Source organism: Excalfactoria chinensis, chromosome 5 (genome assembly GCF_039878825.1).
Source record: "Excalfactoria chinensis isolate bCotChi1 chromosome 5, bCotChi1.hap2, whole genome shotgun sequence".
NCBI classification, from domain to species: Eukaryota; Metazoa; Chordata; class Aves; order Galliformes; family Phasianidae; genus Excalfactoria; species Excalfactoria chinensis.
Genome location: NC_092829.1, coordinates 32,201,154 through 32,219,369, shown reverse-complemented (window position 1 = coordinate 32,219,369; position 18,216 = coordinate 32,201,154). Strand labels below are relative to the sequence as shown.

General features: G+C 41.4%; 1 protein-coding gene across 3 annotated transcripts in view; it reads right to left on the bottom strand.

Moving 5' to 3' along the window:
- The window catches only part of TTBK2 (tau tubulin kinase 2), a 67,895-nt gene extending 50,740 nt beyond the window's left edge, over positions 1 to 17,155 (bottom strand). For 2 of the 3 annotated variants that reach the window (XM_072337403.1, XM_072337401.1), the window contains exon 1: positions 16,407 to 16,548. The gene's annotated coding sequence lies outside the window, so the exon portion shown is untranslated. Of the gene's footprint in view, positions 1 to 16,406; positions 16,549 to 17,070 lie in introns of those variants that run through there. The other variant, XM_072337402.1, reaches the window with a different exon arrangement.
- Between the last annotated feature and the right edge of the window lie 1,061 nt (positions 17,156 to 18,216).

Below are 18,216 nucleotides of genomic sequence, written 5' to 3'. Positions count from 1 at the left end.
CTAAAATTACATGTTTATAACATGCTGCATGATTTTTCCATTTGCTCCAGTCTTCCACCCCCTTCCAATTATGTGGTATTTTTCACTAAGTACTCTGTTCACTCCTATATCTTTCTTTATTTTCCTACTTCGTTTTTTTCCCCTTGGCATGGGGCTTATTTTTGTTTGTTTTTTAAAAAAAGCAGTGCAGGAAGTATTCATCTGGTTAGAATGAGATAAAAATTGACAAGTATGAATTTTGCTAAAGCTTTCTCACAAGAGAAATTCATCATCTGCAGAAAAAGTAAATGCTTTGTTAAATACGTGACGTGCAATGGTTTTAAAGTTTTGTGCTGGTGCTCATAAAAAATAGCCAAGCATTGTTTCACCTAAGAAAGACAAATGTTACAAGCATGTTGAGGTTAATTTGGACAACTTTGTGTTCTTCAAGACCCTGAATGCAGGAGTCTTTAAGTACTTGGATTTCAAGAGCACAAGAGTTGGAAATTAACCAGAATTTCTACCTGTTCAGATAGCTCTTCACCCTTCACAGTGTATATGCACAAATACTTGGTCATCAGACTCTAAGCAACAAGGTCACTGCACACCTCTATAATGTATTCCGTCAAGTCCCTTCCCTCACAGGACTTGGTTTTCTTTCAAGGTTTCATCCGTCTAATTTTAGTTTCTTACCACAAGACTTTGTCACACTTTTGGAAACTGAGTTCCAGTCCTGCTAATTTTACCTCATTTAAGCATCTAAACACAGAGATCAAATCATTTTTAACCTCCTCTAAATTAAGCCTTCCTTCCTATCCCATGGGTCTTCTCTGTGGTCCTCCTTTGACAAGCCTCCCCTTGCTCCACATTCTTCCTGTGCTATGGGCAGCAACTCCCAGTTAGACAGTCACACTGAATTACACTCAATTATACCGATGCTTACGATGGAGAAAAGATGAATTTTCAGTTTGTTTATGCTAACAGTCTTATTTCCCTAACTTAAGTCCAAAGCTGATTTACGTTTCTGCTAAACCACAGCTGTATCAGACACCTACATGCCTGCACTGCTGAGAGAACAGGATTTCTTTAAAGCTTTTATTCACACTCTGATATAGACTGATTTCCACTGCTCTGCTGTGTGCTGTAATGACCTTAACTCAATGAAACTGAAAATTTGTTAAGAATTATTAAGGCATTCCCGTGGGTAAATATCATGACAGAAAACACACACTTGGCAGTCTAGATTACAGCCCTCTTAAAATTCATACGGAAAGACACTTTTGGAGAGGGCTACCTTTAAAGGACTTTCTGGACAGACATATTATATATACATTCTTTGGAGGTGGTCTTCAGGACGAAACTGGAAAGGCTATGAATTTTGGAGGACTTGATTTCAGATTGTTCAGACATTCTAAATGCCACAGATGACTAAGAAGCGCATAAAAACACAGATAGTTCCATTTATGTTACTGAAATACAGACAGCTATTGCTTTCAGCAAAGCAGCTGAAGACTTTACAATGGTGGTAAACAACGTAAGAGCATTCCAGCATGTTCCATATCCCACAGAGCAAAATACTGGCCACAGTACAATATAGTTAAAGGACAAGTGGTGCTTATAACCAAATTTATTATTGAACAAACAGCATTCAGAATTCAATACTCTTCTACCTACTTAAACTGCTTATAACTACTTCTCATCTACCCAAAATAACTCTTTAATTTAACCCAACCAGGTAAATTTAAACATTACATGCAGTTAGACAGAGCAAAACTTACCCCCCAAAAATGCCACATTTCTATGAGCTTGTTACCTTGATCTGGTAACCTCAGAAGTCACATCCCTCAGTAAGGTGGTTTGACGGCCCCGACCAAATCACACACTTTTCATTACATCAATGTGGTGAGCGGTAAAATGGCGTTTATTTGATTGTGTGAGTCCCTTATATAGGTTTCCTATTTCATCTAAACCTCTTCTACATATGCATGACCCCTTCTACATATGCATGAACTCTTCTACATATGCATGACCGAGCAGGGGAGGGCCTGTCGCGTTACATATCGAGTGTTCATGCACGCCTAATACAACAGAGCTGACTCTAATTCAGAATGAAAAGACTGTCTTGTTATGTAATTTGCATACATGTAAGCTTGTGTATGTTAGAACTTCTTTAGAGATGGCCCTAAACTGAAGTCATTATCTGCTGGTCAGCCTTTACAGACGTTAAAATCTAAACCTAGGGCTGAGAAAGTAGTACAGTGCTGGCTGAATGTAGTCACAGGACAAAACAATTAAGGACACGAGGTTAATTCTGTTCCACAGAATATATGTATAGACATATGTAAATGCATATGTATATAGATACATATATATGTATATATACACACACATACGTATACACACACACCTCCTGTGGCCACTTCTGTGGACTTATATCACTGTTATGCCATTAAGAACTCCCTATGTTATTAGCTTTATCTGGCTGCCTTCTAAAGTTGCTTGCTATTTCCATACTTTCTACCTTGGAGCAGAAGAAAACTTAAAGGAGCAAAGAAACATTCAACAAGTCTGAATAAACAGAGAGTCAATACAGGACAGTTTTAAAGGTCTTAATTCCATAGCATTTATAGTAAAGTCCCATATTTGAAATGCAAAATCCAAATGCTTTAAGTGTGTATTTCTATACTCAAACTTGAGAACTATTCTACTCTTACAAACTAAGTATTTTCTAAATATCTTCATTGAAATTTGGGGTCTTTAACATAACTGAAAATCATTATCCAGCAGGTCAACAAGAAACATAATTTAAGACTCCAACTTAAATTTCCAACTGTATTGGTTGTGAAGAAATCCTTAGAAAAAATAAATTAAAACAAAACTATACTTAACCAATGCTATTTTATGTTTCCCTATCTCAAGCCTTAGGGTACCAAAACTCTCATCACCATTTGCAGATTCCAGGTGTGAAAAGCTCCCAACTGTCTTGTCATCTGCTGCCAAATAGCCTAGATTTCCTTCTGGCAACTTCAGCACATTCAGCTATGTTGTTATTAGAGAAGTGGCAATATTTTCTTCAGTTGGAAGACAAATTAAATATATAGCATTTTGTTTCAAGATAACAGCCTTATTTATCAACTAGTATTTCAAGTTCCCACACTATTTTCTAGCAAAAAATATGCTAAAAAAAAAAAACAACAACAACAACAAAAAAACAAAACAAACAAAAAAAAAACCTATCTTTTTATCTGTCACATCTAATTCCTTAGCATCCTTACTTTAGGGGTGCTTAATTCTGAATCTGCAGTTCTATTGTGATAAAAGGAGGGCATTGGCTGCACACACACATAGATACATCTGAAGAGAGCAGCTCACCTTTTTAAGAATGCATGAAATCAGGTCAGTAACTACCAAACCATGCAAAACTACTCCAAAAGATCCTAGCTGTCAGGAAGATGGCCTCTGAGTGCACCCATGCAATGCAGGAGATCTACCAAAATCTTAGGGCTTTGACCTCCTCAATGAAGGAATGCATTGCTGAAGGACATGAGAGGTTGGAAATGGCTTGGTGCTTGGCTATGCCAGCATAAGGTGGAACTAAGGTCACTGAAATATGCACACAATAGCATACTACCAGTGGAACAGCACAAGGTCTCACTTTATCCTCAGTTTAAAGAGGCTTTGGAGACTCCCTGTGGTGCCATGTAGCACCTCATTGACAGGATAATCCACAAAGATCACATGGGCTCAGGCACTATCTGCATCAGAAAGCACAGTCCAGAAAAACCAAGGAGATGAGTAGCTCAGCAAGGACAGAATCACGAACCTGCTTGTGAAAACCAGGATCTTCAGGCCAGGATCTTCCAAGGAAAAATGTTAGGGTCAACAACATGATTTGGCATGAAGGAGGATTTCATCATGTCTTCAAGCAATAATGACTGGTTTGAAATGGGAGACAGGTATTAAGAAACTCGAATGGAACTTTGGCAACAGTACTTACAAGTTGGGAGAAATCCAAAAAAAAAAAAAAAAAAAAAAAAAAAAAAGAATTCAGTTTGTAGACACTTAACCTAAAATTAGTTTAGACAGCAGAAAAGTAGATAGCATGGACAGCTAATCATGAGAGCAGACAGATGAGTTAGATCAAAGATCTATTCAGCCCAGTCTCCTGTCCATGACTGCTGCCAACAACATACGCAGAGGGAAGGAATAAAAGGATGCAGAAAGCATATTATTGTACTTTCCCAGAATACTTTCTGAGGACATAAAAAGCAGGGACAAAAAACTCTTTTTGAGCCAAAGATGATATTTAAGACTTTCCAGCTCTGAATTCATCATATATTTTCTGAACCCACAAAAGCTTTTAGAATCCATAACACCACTGCAAGTAAACTACAATTTATTTCCATGCTGCGGGAAGATTGTATTTGTTTTCGATTTATCTTTTGTTACTTACATCTGAGGTTCTCTAACCTTTGTACTGAAAGGCAAAGTTGGCAGTTGTTCCCCGTTCACTTCTCAGACCCATGCAGGGAACAGCTTGCTGTCATATTCCCCTCATGTCTCTCTTCATCTATTTATTCCCTTACCCACGGATTTATTTTTCCCCTTTCTGTGTACTTCTCCCTGATAAACCACAGACCCTATGAGACATTCTTAGGCATTTGTCTGCTAGTTCCAGAAGGTCTGCAAGACTTCACTCCATTGAGGTTAGCCCATCACTGTGTACATTTCAAAACTGTTTCCATCTATGCACTCCTTTACAATAATTTTCGTCTATAATTACCTCAGACAGAGTTGCAATGCCTTTCTGCACTTCTTCCATGCCTGTCTACAGCTTTACTATTCTCAAAGCCCTTTTATCATCACTGTCACTTCACTATTTGCACTTTTTCTAGATCATTTGTGAATACACAGTGCAGCACAGAGAGCTATTATTTTTAGGCTGATGAGTCATCACTTATCAAGATCAATATTTACATTTTTAATTCAAGTTCCACTGAAAAATATATTATTGAACAAATTATTCATATATAGAAAACCTGACTCATGATCTTCCATCTGGATCACTAATAGCACTGCTTTCAAATTTTGGACTGGATTTCTTGGATATTTAAATACAATTTTTCTTCAAGATGATCATTACTTTGCATGTGACATAATTCACAGTCACATTCTGTAACGACTAACTGAACTTAACTCCCATTTTAGTCTTGCAAACCAAGCAGTCTCTCTAACATAGACCAAGTAGGAAGCACAGAGCAAAGCATAAAATAGCAATTAAAACAGAAGTAAAAAATAAAAATAAAAATCCAACATAAATGAACAGTAGACTAAGAACTGCAACAAAAAGCTAAGTAATTTTTAAAAACAATAAGGTACTGGAAGTGCAAAAGAGCAACTGGGACAAAGCAAAATAGACTGAGAAATAAATAAAATACCTTTTAAAAAGTCAAAGACAAAGTCTTTTTAAAGAAACTAACAGCTCTGGCATGAAGGGACAAGTGCTTTACACAATAATTGGTCAAAAGTCACGAAACTGGACTAAGCAGTCACTTCAGACTAAGGAAAGAGGTCACAAGTTCTGCAAGGAGCAAGAAACAATCAGCACATATCTACACTTTCACAGATAACCTGGAAAGCAGAATTAGAACTGAAATAACAAAAGCTGGTTGACAATATGTCATTTAGTGGGTTTTTTGTTTTGTTTGCTAGTGTTTTTTTAAAAAAAGGGAAGAAAGAAAAGAGACAACAATGACGAACTGCTGAGTGACCTTACGGTACCAAAGAACTTGGGAATTAAATATCAGTTGAGGTTCTGTGTAGATAAATGTAAAATTATGATTATTTTTTCTGATGTATAGAACTTCTCCTTAAAAGTGCAACAGAGTACTAGCTACCAAAAATTACACATTGTTTATTATGATACACAGTTACAGGTGATGGCAACTGAATGATAAATACCAGTCAAAAAGCAATAAAATCAAATGTTAGCAATTCAGATGAAACAAGGGACAACATGAAGTTCATCTCTGCTTTTTATATATCCCTGGTTCACTGGTACCTTGAGAATTGTATACCATTCAAGCACTTCCTATCAAAAAACAAACAACTATACATTCATGCATTATGTCTGGGAAGATAGAGAGAGGACAAAGAAATTCTGTTCCCTATAAAATCTTAAATTGTGAATTGACAAGCTGCAGTGTGAATTAAATACTTGCCAGTAATATTCTATCATTTGCTTCAAAGAAGTTCCAACCCTAAACGTACTGGCTAGCTAGCTGTTATTGAAACGATGACAGAAAGCAAGCAACTAGAACTCAAGTAAACTCTTTAGCTCTTCCATCAGGCAATTATTTGGAGGAAAAGAAAAAATCTTCTATGCAAGAAACACAATCTCCAAGCACAATTTGTTCCATCATTTCACCTTCCCTTTTTATACTGGGTTTTGTCTGTAATAATCTCAACATATCTATTTATAGTACTCTTCCCATCAGTTGACACACTTCCCATGCCCTCCATCATCATGCTTCTCATTCAAATTCAGATTTTTCATATACACATTAAAAACTAATACCAATCACTAATATTATAGGCTTGAATTCTACCTCTAATCAAGGTGCATCAAATCACGCTGCAGACCATTTCAGTGATGAAATTATGTTGATTTAATACCTTGCGCCTATAGCATATCCCTGTGACGTTCAACAATTTTCATATTTGCTCATGTTTTTTTCCCCACTTACAGCTGAAGAGCAATTCGCCTATTAAGATTTGTTACCCTTCACAAAGAGCAATTTTGGGATTCATTAAAATCAGAAACGCACACCCCAGCTGAAGTATTACAATCTACTACAATATGTATCTTAGAAAATAGTGAGTAATAACTCCTGAAAGTAAATTTCCATGTGTCTTTTACTAAATGTTAACTTTCAACAAAAAACAGAGATCAAAGGAAGTACAGCTTGGAGCATTTTTAAACATAGCAGAGATCAAACAATTCATGGGCTATTAAATGCATCTCACTTTTGGTTACATTCATTCATTAATGCTCCTTAGGATACGCAGTTATAACCACTTTTACATTCTTTAAAAAATACCAGATATTCTTTTACAATACTGTTTTTGCTAAAATCCTTTAAAATAAAATTTTATATTATACTTACTGCTATAAATTTAGGCTATTCACAGAAGAAGCAGTTACAGTAAAAGATTCTCAAATGTTAAAAACCTGCAGCTCTATCAAAACCACTTAACATCACATAATCATCCTCATATGATATCATCCTCTAATGATAAGCACCGCTCCTTGAATTACAACAGCTCTTTAGATTAATAAAAAGACAGAATCAGTCTTGGAAGCACTGTTTTTTCCTATGTATGTTGTCCTTGCAAGTTATACTACACAACAGAGAGGTTCTAATCACAAATTTTGGCAGCAGTTTTCTAAAACTTTCTTAAAATGGGAGATTCACAGAAACGTTTATCCTTCAGATAGAATAGTTCCCTAATTTGAATTACCATGTGGCAATACAAATCCTTCTAGAGGCAGGAATTGTGTGGAACTGCTTTCAAGCTGGAAGTGCTAGTTTAAAGGACCCACATTTACAAGTTAAGAAAGGCAATGTTGGGTGTTAAAATTAGCTGCCAGCAGCTTATTTTCCTTCTCTCCATCCCACATAAATGCCTTGCTTTATGCGGTGCATTTATTTCTCCTCCACTCTAATATTCATGCCAAAATATTAATCTGAATATCTAGAATCATCTTTAATTTTTTGTTGCTTTATGGAATCTTCAATTAGATTTAGCTTTAAACAAAAATCATGCTAAAAGCACATAAGCATAGTAATCTTTTAAATAACAATCATATTACAGTCGTGTTATTTATTTTTAATGCTTTGTCTACTTCTCACACACCCAATGGTTATTTCCAATGAAACTAAATGCTCCTCAATTGGGAAAACTATGTATGCACAGGATTGAGCCAATTGAGTTTTTAAGTACAGTGAGATTCAGTACTGGTTATTGCAGATGTATGAACTTCCTGTAGCTGTGAGGATCACGGATGACTTCCACACATCACTTACTTGAAAACAGAAAATCTGTCTTATCCATGAGATCGTTATTACCTGCAATTTTTCCATTACTTTATCTTAGATCAGATGCCACAGTGTTCAAGCCAAGTGGATCTTATGCCAACCCTAAGAGGGCAATCATCTCTGCTTATCATTTTAGCACATGACTTGTTACACACAAAGTTCAATATGAAAAAAACAGATTACAGATGGTTGCAGAAAGATATTGATTAGACAAGGGATTTTTTTTCATTCCAGTATCTGGCTTCAGATAAGGAAATGCCTCTCATCATTACATTTGATTAATTCCACTAGTTGGATGCAGAGAACCATCACATTAATAAAGGTCTCTTATCCTCAAGTTTACTTAGAGCAGCTGGTTGAGGGATTCTAGGTCAGATTTTTAGCAATGAAAATTTATGCAGTGTATTTGAAGGTTGAGTACAGCTAAGCCACACCTGGAGTTCAAAGAAATCAACTTCTGAATGAAAGTTTGTTACCTCAGGTAGCAGTTACATAAGTAACCATTTTTATACAATAGATACAACTAGAAAATCTTAAGCTGCTGAAGACCTGAGCATCAAGAGAAGCAAGAGAATAAAAAGCTCCACAAAACTGTGACATTTGTATCTACTTGAGGCTGACTCAGGGCATTTCCAATGTGTTTAATTCAGTAAGGAAAAGAAGAAAAAAAAAAATCACATAACAACAACAACAAAAAAACCTCTCGTGAACAGCCAGAAACAATTGCCATAAAACATAGAAGCCATATGATGCTGTCTACAAATAAGTTACAATGTAAAACTGATATTTCTGTTGCCAGAATTGACATAATAGTCAAATCTCTCAATATTATTTTCACTTTTCTAAATAAATTCAGTGGGTTAATACTCAATTTCATAAGGATTCTCTGAACTTTAGCTAAATTGTCATATTAATTTTGCTACCTTTCTATAGGGAAAAGTTTAAATGCAAAGTACAAAGACAGGCTTTTTTTAAATTCAGTTCTTATCACTGGATTAAAATATTTTTGCCCTGATTATATTCAGTACGTATTCACCTAATTTTGGTCTGGCACTACCTATTAACAAGTAAGAATGATGAAGAGATTTCTACAGCATTTGCTAGGTAAGTAATCAGATGCTTCTGCTGACATAGAATTTCTTGCCCTAGGAGGACTAGGCTTTTACCACATTGTTAAATATTAAAAACCCTGCAAGGCTAATATGCAGAGGCAGGGGGATCAGGGCAGAAGTACATTTCTTTAATCCATTTCTCTGTCGTTATCAGCTGACAAGTCTGATCAAAGGACAATTTGTCTACTGAAAGTTTGTCAAGCTGCAGAAGCCAGTGATGGGAGCAACACAAAGAAGGAAAGTCTCAGGTACAATTTCCTAAGTTTTATTTGAGTGCTGGGGGAGGGGAGGGTTATGTGTAGCATATTTAATAAGTACTGGAAACAGCATCATTAGTAACCACATTTGAAATACATGAGAAAGAAGTGTGGTGTGGGGAGGAAGGGAGAATACAGTGATTAGTGGAAAACAGAAGAAAATACATTCTAAAATGTCTGTAATAAGCTGAAAGCTGCTTACAGATGTATTATTTTTCAGGTTCATCTTTGGATGCTGTTCTGTAGGACTCTCGTGAGGACCAGGGCTGTGAGATCACAAAACAGTGAGAGCCATGCTTTTAAACTTTTTACACTATCTAAAAGTTCATTCTGATGGACTGTGATCTCTGAAGTTTCACGTTAATGAGGCACTAATAGAACTGCACGAGCTTATCTCTCTTGCTCAAGGCTGGTATAAATTTCTATGATGTAACTTGGACCACAAGGAATCTGCTAGTAATGATGAATGTAACACGACTGGGACTGTAAGAAATCCACAAGAAGTGCTTCTGGGGAAACCTCTTCCACAGCAGAGAGTAAGCACAAAGGTTTGCTGCGGAGGTCCAAGGGCAGAACGCTGCGCTGATCTAGGCTCTGGTCAGCGCGACCTCGCATCCCGAAGGCAGCTCTCAGCACCATGGCCAGCTCCGGGAGCCCGTCGGGAGCGCTGCTCGGAACAGCACGGCCTGCCAGGGCTGGGAGCTACAGCGAGCCGCGGGTACCAGCCGCGGGATAAACCGAGGAACCGAGCATAAACGAAGGGTAAAGATAAGCGAAAGATAACATAATAGCTAACGTCCCACTGATGTTCTTGTCAAAGTAACTTTCTAATGATAACATTACAACTTCAGTCTATAAAGACTGTACAGCAACGACACATCCATAATATACCCACATACCACACACAAGTCTGTTGTTAAGAAACTAAAATGGCAGAAAAATGAGTAGATATCAATAAATAATAGGTCTCAAAAATATAACTAAGTTTACTGAACTAATACTGCTCTAACTACTCCCAAGAGGAATCAGTTTATCACTTTATTCATATCTTTTTTTTAATAAAAGTTTAGGAAAAACGATTTACAAGGTCTGTAGCTGATCCTGAGATGAGGAAGTGGCGTAGAACAAACGACATCAGCCTTTTAATGTACTGCAATCAAACTGCACGTGTTCCAACTCAGATAAAAGGGGATATACATCAGGGAGCAAAGAACACACGGAAACATCATCTGACATGAGACAGATAATCAGTCTCTCCTAATTAGATACATTACTGCAGCAGTAAGGCTCTGACAACCACAAATGAGTAGGCAAATAAATACTTTGGGAGTCTCTACCTGCTAGCATTAGAATTGCTGCTGGAGTACTATACCCAGTTTCTGCATCCACATGTCAAGAAAAGGGGCAGAAAACAGCTATTAAAGCATTGAACAATATGCATTGAGTGGGAAAAATCACAAAGCTCGATGCCTTTAGGTCACCAAATAAATACCACATAAAAGCTGCTTAAGCTTAAGGAATCACAAGGAACTCGCATTCTGACACAAAAAAAATCAGAGGTCAAACATTTAGATCACTTACAAACAAAAAGATCTGAGGTCTGATTATTCTGATGCAATTGTCTTGCAAACAAGGGAAAACTGACTCATCAAGGAAGGAAGAGACCCGTCATTGGAGATTATTACAGAAGAAAAGCCAAATAAACAAGGTATCCTAGAATCATAATATTAATTAAATATGTAAGAACAGTATCAACACTAAGAAGCATCCAGATCAAATGAAACAACTAGTCCAAGTTTCCCACACCTAATCAATAGGGGAAGAAGCAGAACATGACCTAACAAGAGACTTCTAGATAAAACGCTCCTCCTATTCTTGCCTCCTCCCTGAGTTAGCAGTAGGCAGAAACCACCAACCAAGCACCCAGCCTGCTGCACCAGACCTTTCTGGTTATGACTGCTTCGCCCAGCTAGCTACTCAGAGTGAAGACACCAAACAGCAGAACCTAATAAGAATTATAAACCTATCTCAGGTTTATACAGCTCCCTTCTTGGAATCATTCACTGCCAAGCCTATGTGCCTGCATAGGCACAGCTCAGTGGGTGCGAGAAAAGGCACAGGCAGAAGATTCTTCTCCTTTTAAACAGACACCAGTTGTTTGGTTCAACAATAATCTTCAATTTCATCTGCAGAAGCTTACATGTGAAAATTATGTTTCTGTGTATGCATGTCTATAAATAAATGTCAAGCACCAAACAGTAAACAATGGAGTTTCTTTCCCCTATGCATCTGCTTCACTGTGAGAGACTCAAATTTACTCCTCAGTTTCAGCATTTCTTAGTTCTTGCCTAGTCAAGACAAAAACTGCCTGGGTTAGCTAGCATGTTTCTCCCACAAGACCAATAAACACTTTCTTCACACTGATCTGTCTTATGATTCTTCCATGAGTTTGCGCCATCCAGATGAAATGTTCCACAGTTTTCCCCAGTGGATGTACCATCTTACTCAAAACTGTAGAAATATCATTTCACCCAAATCATCGTGATCATCACAACAGTCCCTGGAGCCTTACACAACAGTAGATAAATGTTATACTGAAATAGAATCTTGATCTAATATCAATTCCGCTCCTTCAGCTCTGGGGGTACAACAGGCCAGTTTGCTTGAAGCCAACTCTTCTTCAGGAATAATCCCTTGATTTTACCAGAAACAGAAAGTCAAAGCATCACATGCAAAGGCAGAATATTCAATGAAATTCAAGGAATAACACAGACGTCCCTCTTTTAATACAGCTTCAGTCACCTGATAATGCAGGTTCTGGATCTATTTAGTGCAGAACGCTGACAAATGGAAAGACAGGGAAATAATAAACCATTTTTGAGGCTGTAAATAACTGGACATAATGCTGTTCACAACAAAATAATGACACCAATCTTCTAAGAACATTGCATGCTGAAGAGGAGCACGCTGTATTTACAGATATACAGATCACCTCCACACCTCAGTTTTTTTAAATTTCTTTTTTTTAAATAGCCAACACATAAGCTAAACAGATGCACTTAGTTTGCTCAGAAGCCATGCTGCTAGACAAGAGTAGCATTTGAAGCATCTCTGGAGCAGTAAACTTAACAACTGCGACACAACCTGATAGTACACCAAACAAAGCAGTCTAATTCTACCACTCTTCTGTAGAGCATGGTATCAAATAACTTTTGCTAGAAATGCTGCAAAATCTGAACATACTGAGACGCAACACGATAAAAACAACTAACATTATCTGAAAATTCTTTGGGATGTAACAGAGAGGAGAGTCAATAAGCAGCTGCTGACTAGGGACAGTTCCCAAGTACCCAAGACACACCAACTACACAAGGCAAAATCTTCTCTAACTGTAGACAAGCCCACTGAAGCCACGCTATTAACACAGGCACAGTATTTGGCAGCTCCAGCTGAGAGAGCAATGCATCAAAAATGTAATAATATCATTTACATTTAGGCAAGTCAGGATGATGTCCACCTTGATCACTTCAGTTTCTCCCCATTTTAGCTCCGGACAGCAACTCATCTCTGCATCAACTAACAAATCCCTCTAAAACATTCAGGAATAAGAAAGGGGCTTCACATTAAAACAATTTCACATACTTTTAAAAGCTCTTAGAGCAAGTTCAGCATACTTTACCCTTTTTCTTTATAAATCAGATGGCTGCGTATTGCAAAATCTGACTTCCATCCCTGATAGTATTAGCAAGCTTGTCAACTTCACTCATAGAAGAACAGGCAGCCTTCCTCTCCTCCAGCTGCAACCAGACTCGAGGCAAAGTAACATGTGCACATACATTTCTCTGAAAGGAAAAATTATCATATGGAATTCCTCATCAGTGCAAATAACTTAATCCTCAATAATTGATTAATCTCTCTGGAGACAAAGCAACGGCATAAAAATAGCATTTTGAAAAGCATTTGAGCAACGCTTTTCATCACAGAATCAACCATGAAGTACAAGACCCACAGGAAAAAGAAAACATGCCTGAACGCAGTAGTGAACCAATTTTTGAAGTCTTCACAACAGACTTACAAAAATGCTACAGACATCTCAAGTCTCACAGTCTGCCCTCCTTCCCAACTCTTCTCCCAGATTCAATCCTTCCCTTCTCTCCAAAAAGCTTCTTAAAGTTTTCAAAGATTTCTCTCTATTAACTGAAATATAGATTTGAAGAGTAAGTTCTTCAAGTCATGGCTTGCAGGACTTCTCAAAACCAAAGAAAAGATATTCAACCTAATCAAGAGCCAAAGGGTCACAAGGTCACATTACATTCTTCTTATTTTCTACTACTTACGCTTCAAAATATGTAATGCGTAATAGCAATATAGGAAATAACAGATATCACTGTAGGGAAAAAAAATAAAAAGGAAGACACCAATAATATACTAAAGTTGTAACAGTAATGATAAGTAGAAGTTTGGATGATATTTTCAAAGAAGCAGCTGTGAGGGATGTGGCTGCTGCCCGCAGTGTTACACAGCATTTGGTGCTCCCAACAAAGGCAGGGAAATCCACTTGTATTCCAGAACCACTTGACATGGAATACAGCACAACCATTAGAGAACCCTTTTAGCATGAAAAAGCAGGAAGTTACCATTTACTTGTACTCTCACAACTGCCCAAGATAATTTCAAGTTATGTATTACTGTATTAATTCCCATTCAAGCGGCCTAAACACTAGCTTGTTCAAGAAAAATATAGCAGATCATGCATCTGAAAAAGCTTCTTTCATCCCCATCACTGACAAGTAACCGAGCTGACAGTAATTTTTAAACAAAACACGATCTATCGGACCCCTTGACATACAGCTCACATTTAGTCAATTTTGCATGTTTAAACTCATTCACATCTCTACCTGAGCAATTAGCCTGTCAGACCTTTCTCCTAGATGCATGGCACAACACATTGATCTGTGAGATCAATGCAACAAAGCTCAGGTTTCCCCGCCAAGAGCAGAGTGCCTTACGAGGTAAGGAGAGGAAAGACAGTGGCTGGACTGCATTTGATGCATCCCTGAGAGACCGGGAAGGACCCCAGTCGGTGTCTTATGCAGAGGAGGCAGCTGTTCCTCCTCCCCTCTAGCCAAACACAAAGGCTTTGTGTCAGGGTTTAACAGAGCAGGAGAGAGGCACAACACAAAACACTGAGAAACACAGAAACTGCACATCTCCTGATACTGAGCATCAATTCATTCCCACTAGATAAATGAGTCTCAGCTGAAACAGAAAGCACGGCAGTATATTAACACACCATATAGCACAAATTCACACACTAAGCAAGTGTTTAACCTTAGGTATCCATACACAGAGAGTCAGCAGAAGCTTGTCAGTTAGAGATCAGTTCCTAACTGAGCAAACATCACACATCCTTCTCACTTAATTACACTCTAAAAATCTTTCTTGATTTAATCAGATACTCTGGAAAATCCTCTTTGGAATTTGAGATGTCAGAGTAAGAGAAACTGCCGCATGCAGAAATAGTGCCATGACCACACCAAGCCTGACCAGCATCTTGATGCTCCATCCTTACAAACAGCGCTCCCCATTCTAACCCCACACACTTCTAAAGTAACACACAGAAAAGGATGCTGGATTTCAAGAGCGCAACAGTACACTAAAATATATCAAAGAACAAAGCATTTATCAGAGAGAATCAAATCCATCTCTGTATTTTTACAACTGCAGTATCTTCAGTTTCAAAACAACTTTTCACAGATGAAGAAATGCATTACTGCAGTCAGATCTTCTTACAGACTAAATCAGCGTCAACGGGCACACTTCTCATTCATAAAGTTAAGAAAGTTTTAATACTTAGTCAACATAGTTCATGCTGTAAAGCAGAGGGCTGTGCCATTAACACAGAACAGAAGTGGTAGATACATTTGTGCCACAAGTTTATACCATTAAAAGACACCCCAAACATTTCCAAAACTAAGCAAGCAGCGAAGCAGGCTTTCATCTTTTGTTTGCTCAGATATAGCAGCTGAAACCATCTGATGTACACAGAGACATGGCATTAACTATAGAAAATGTATAAGAATTCTCGCTGGTGGTGGTTTTTTACCTCCAAAACCACAACATGGAAACTAATTCTACACTTTAAGGCCAACATGATTCCAAAATATGAGTATATTTGTCTGGGTGTTCTCAACCTTCCCATCGATACACCATACCAGTTCTGAATAATTCACCTGAAATTCAACTGGTTCTGCACACCCAGCCAACGAGAGCTATTACGAGCTATTTTATAATCCATTTTCCACAGTCCTTTCCATATTAATTATGAATAGTGTTGGTGCTTCCCAAAAGGCCGTGTTCAGGAGAAGCGCAGGGGCTCTGCTTCCCACCCCCACCCCATCCTTACTCGGTTACCAGCCCCGCTTCGATCTTTGTCCCCTCCGCTCCTGCTCCACCGCGGTACCGAGGGATGCGGCGACAGGCCCGGGGACCCCTGCATCCTTCGGAGGGAGGCATTCGTCTCTCGCTTCCTCCAGGAGAAGAACACACAACAACGCACTCCCAGATGCCGCCCCTACGCAGTCCGTATGTTTACTATTACCCGTAGTGAGCACACCCGCGGCCTAGCCAGGCGGAGCCGCGTTCACGTACCGATGCCGTCGCTAACAGCTCCAAGACTCGGGCCGGCAGACAGCCGGACCGCACCGCACCGCGCCCTGCCCGCCCGCCACAACGCGTGGCCGGCGGTGCGGCTGCACGGGGCCGCGAGCCGTCCCCACGGCGCCGTTCTCCTTGCTGCAAGCGGGAGGGAGGAGACGCGCTCCGCCCGTAAATCCCAGCCCCGGGGGGAGGCTGGGAACCGCTGGGCCCGGTCCTCGACCCCCAGCCTCCCCCGGGCCGCGATCCCCGAGCGGCCCTCAGTCCCGGAGCGGACGCGAGGCAGCGCCGCGTCTCCTCACCTGGAACGGAGCCGAGCTGGCGACGGTTCCTCGGGGCGCCGCGTCTCTGCGAGTCCCTGCGGAACGCGATGCCGCCCGCCGCCGCGGGGATGGCCTACGGGCAACGGAGCCGAGCGGGGCCGGGGGGGACTAAAGAGGAGGCCCCCGGCCCAGCCTCCGCCCCACGGCGTGCGGCGCGGTCTCTATAGCGACTGCAGTGCCGGGCGGGAGCCGGCCCGCCCGCGGGGAGGGGTAACTGCCGCGCGCGGCGCTGAGGGCCGCTCGGAGGGTTACGGTCGGCCCGCGGCCCGCCCCGCAGGCGTTAACCCGCGAGCCGCTGCCGCCATCCCTGCGGCAGTCCCGCTCCGAGCGCTGCCACGCCGCTACCGCCGCCGCGGACGCCCTTCCCCTGCCGCGGCGCCACCGAGTCCCCCGCGCTCCGGCACCCGCCCGCCGCCATGCTTCCGGAGCGCCGATTGGGCGGCCGCGGATATTTCCGCCATCCGATTGGCTCTCGGCCGGGTCAGTCACGGCAGCGGAGGCGGGCACACCTGAGGCGGCGCTGCGCCCCGGGTTGGTTGAGATTCCCGGAGCCCCGCTATCCGCCCCCGCGCAGCCTCGGGGCCGCGGGGCCCTCTGGGCAATGCAGTCCCCGGGCGGGGCGGGCGCTGCCGCCGTTACTCACCGTGCTTCTGAGGGAGCGACGGGCGGCGGCGCGGCGGAGACCCGGGCGGCTCCTCGCCGCAGCGTGCGGGAGCCGCATTTCCCCGCCGCAGTACCGAGCTCCGCCTCACGGCAGCGCGGGGTCGGCCGGACCCGAGTGTCGCCGGGCTCCCCGCCCGAGGCTGAGGCAGGAGAGCCCCCCTCCATCCCGAGGGCGGCAGCTGCCCGCCTGGAGCGGCGGTGCTGGCAGCCCGGGCTGCGCGCTGAGGCAGCGGGAAGGCAGCGGCGTAGCTTGGCCACCGGCCGGCGTGTTCGGTGAAGGGTTCGGCACCAGAATGCCGTTCTCTTCTAAGAGGCAAGAAACTCCAGCCCTCCGAACGCCGTCGGTACGTGTGTGCCGCCGCCTAACGGATGGCAAGATGTGTCCGTAGGCCGCGGTGTGAGCCCAGCGCCCAGAGACCCGTCCCGTGGGAAGGACAGATCGGCCTGCTCCCAGCAGCCTGCGTGACGCGGGTAACGAGCTGCAGTCTGACGTGCACCTGAAGTTTTCTTTGAAAGGAGGAAAAAAATAGTTTATATTCCCCCTGTGCCAGGTAGTGGAGATGATAACGGTGTGCATAACTGAGGCTCTCTTCATTCACTGCAAGGAGAGCTTAGTCAGGGAGTAGGATTAGAAAGCAGCGTCTCCTACCGCTGCTTTATGAGTAAGCGGGATCTTGGTGCTCCTACTGCACGCCAATGAATCCCAAGCAGGGGAGGGTTGTGACCCCAACATAACAGCAAAGCCTAACTGCCCTTACCATTGCTCAGAGTCAGCTTCAGACGGGTGTTTCTTCATTCGGAGAGAACAAACTTGAGCAGTAGCCACATGAATAGAGCACTGGTGATGAGGATTGATTCCTATATATATACTCGCCTGTATATATATAGTGCACATAATGTGTGTCCTTGCAAATGTTACTGTCGCTTGAGATCACAGCTGCAGCTCATGCTGGTTCTGAGCTACACTGGATGAAGTCCTAATAGGCAGAAGACTCAATCCTTTGGCTGGACCCCAGCTCTTTGCATGCAACATTCTGGGTTTAATCTTACAATGAGAAAGGTTTCCAGATTTTCTGGATACTGAGTTCATGTTCAATGCATACATTCTCTCTTTTTACTGCTGAAA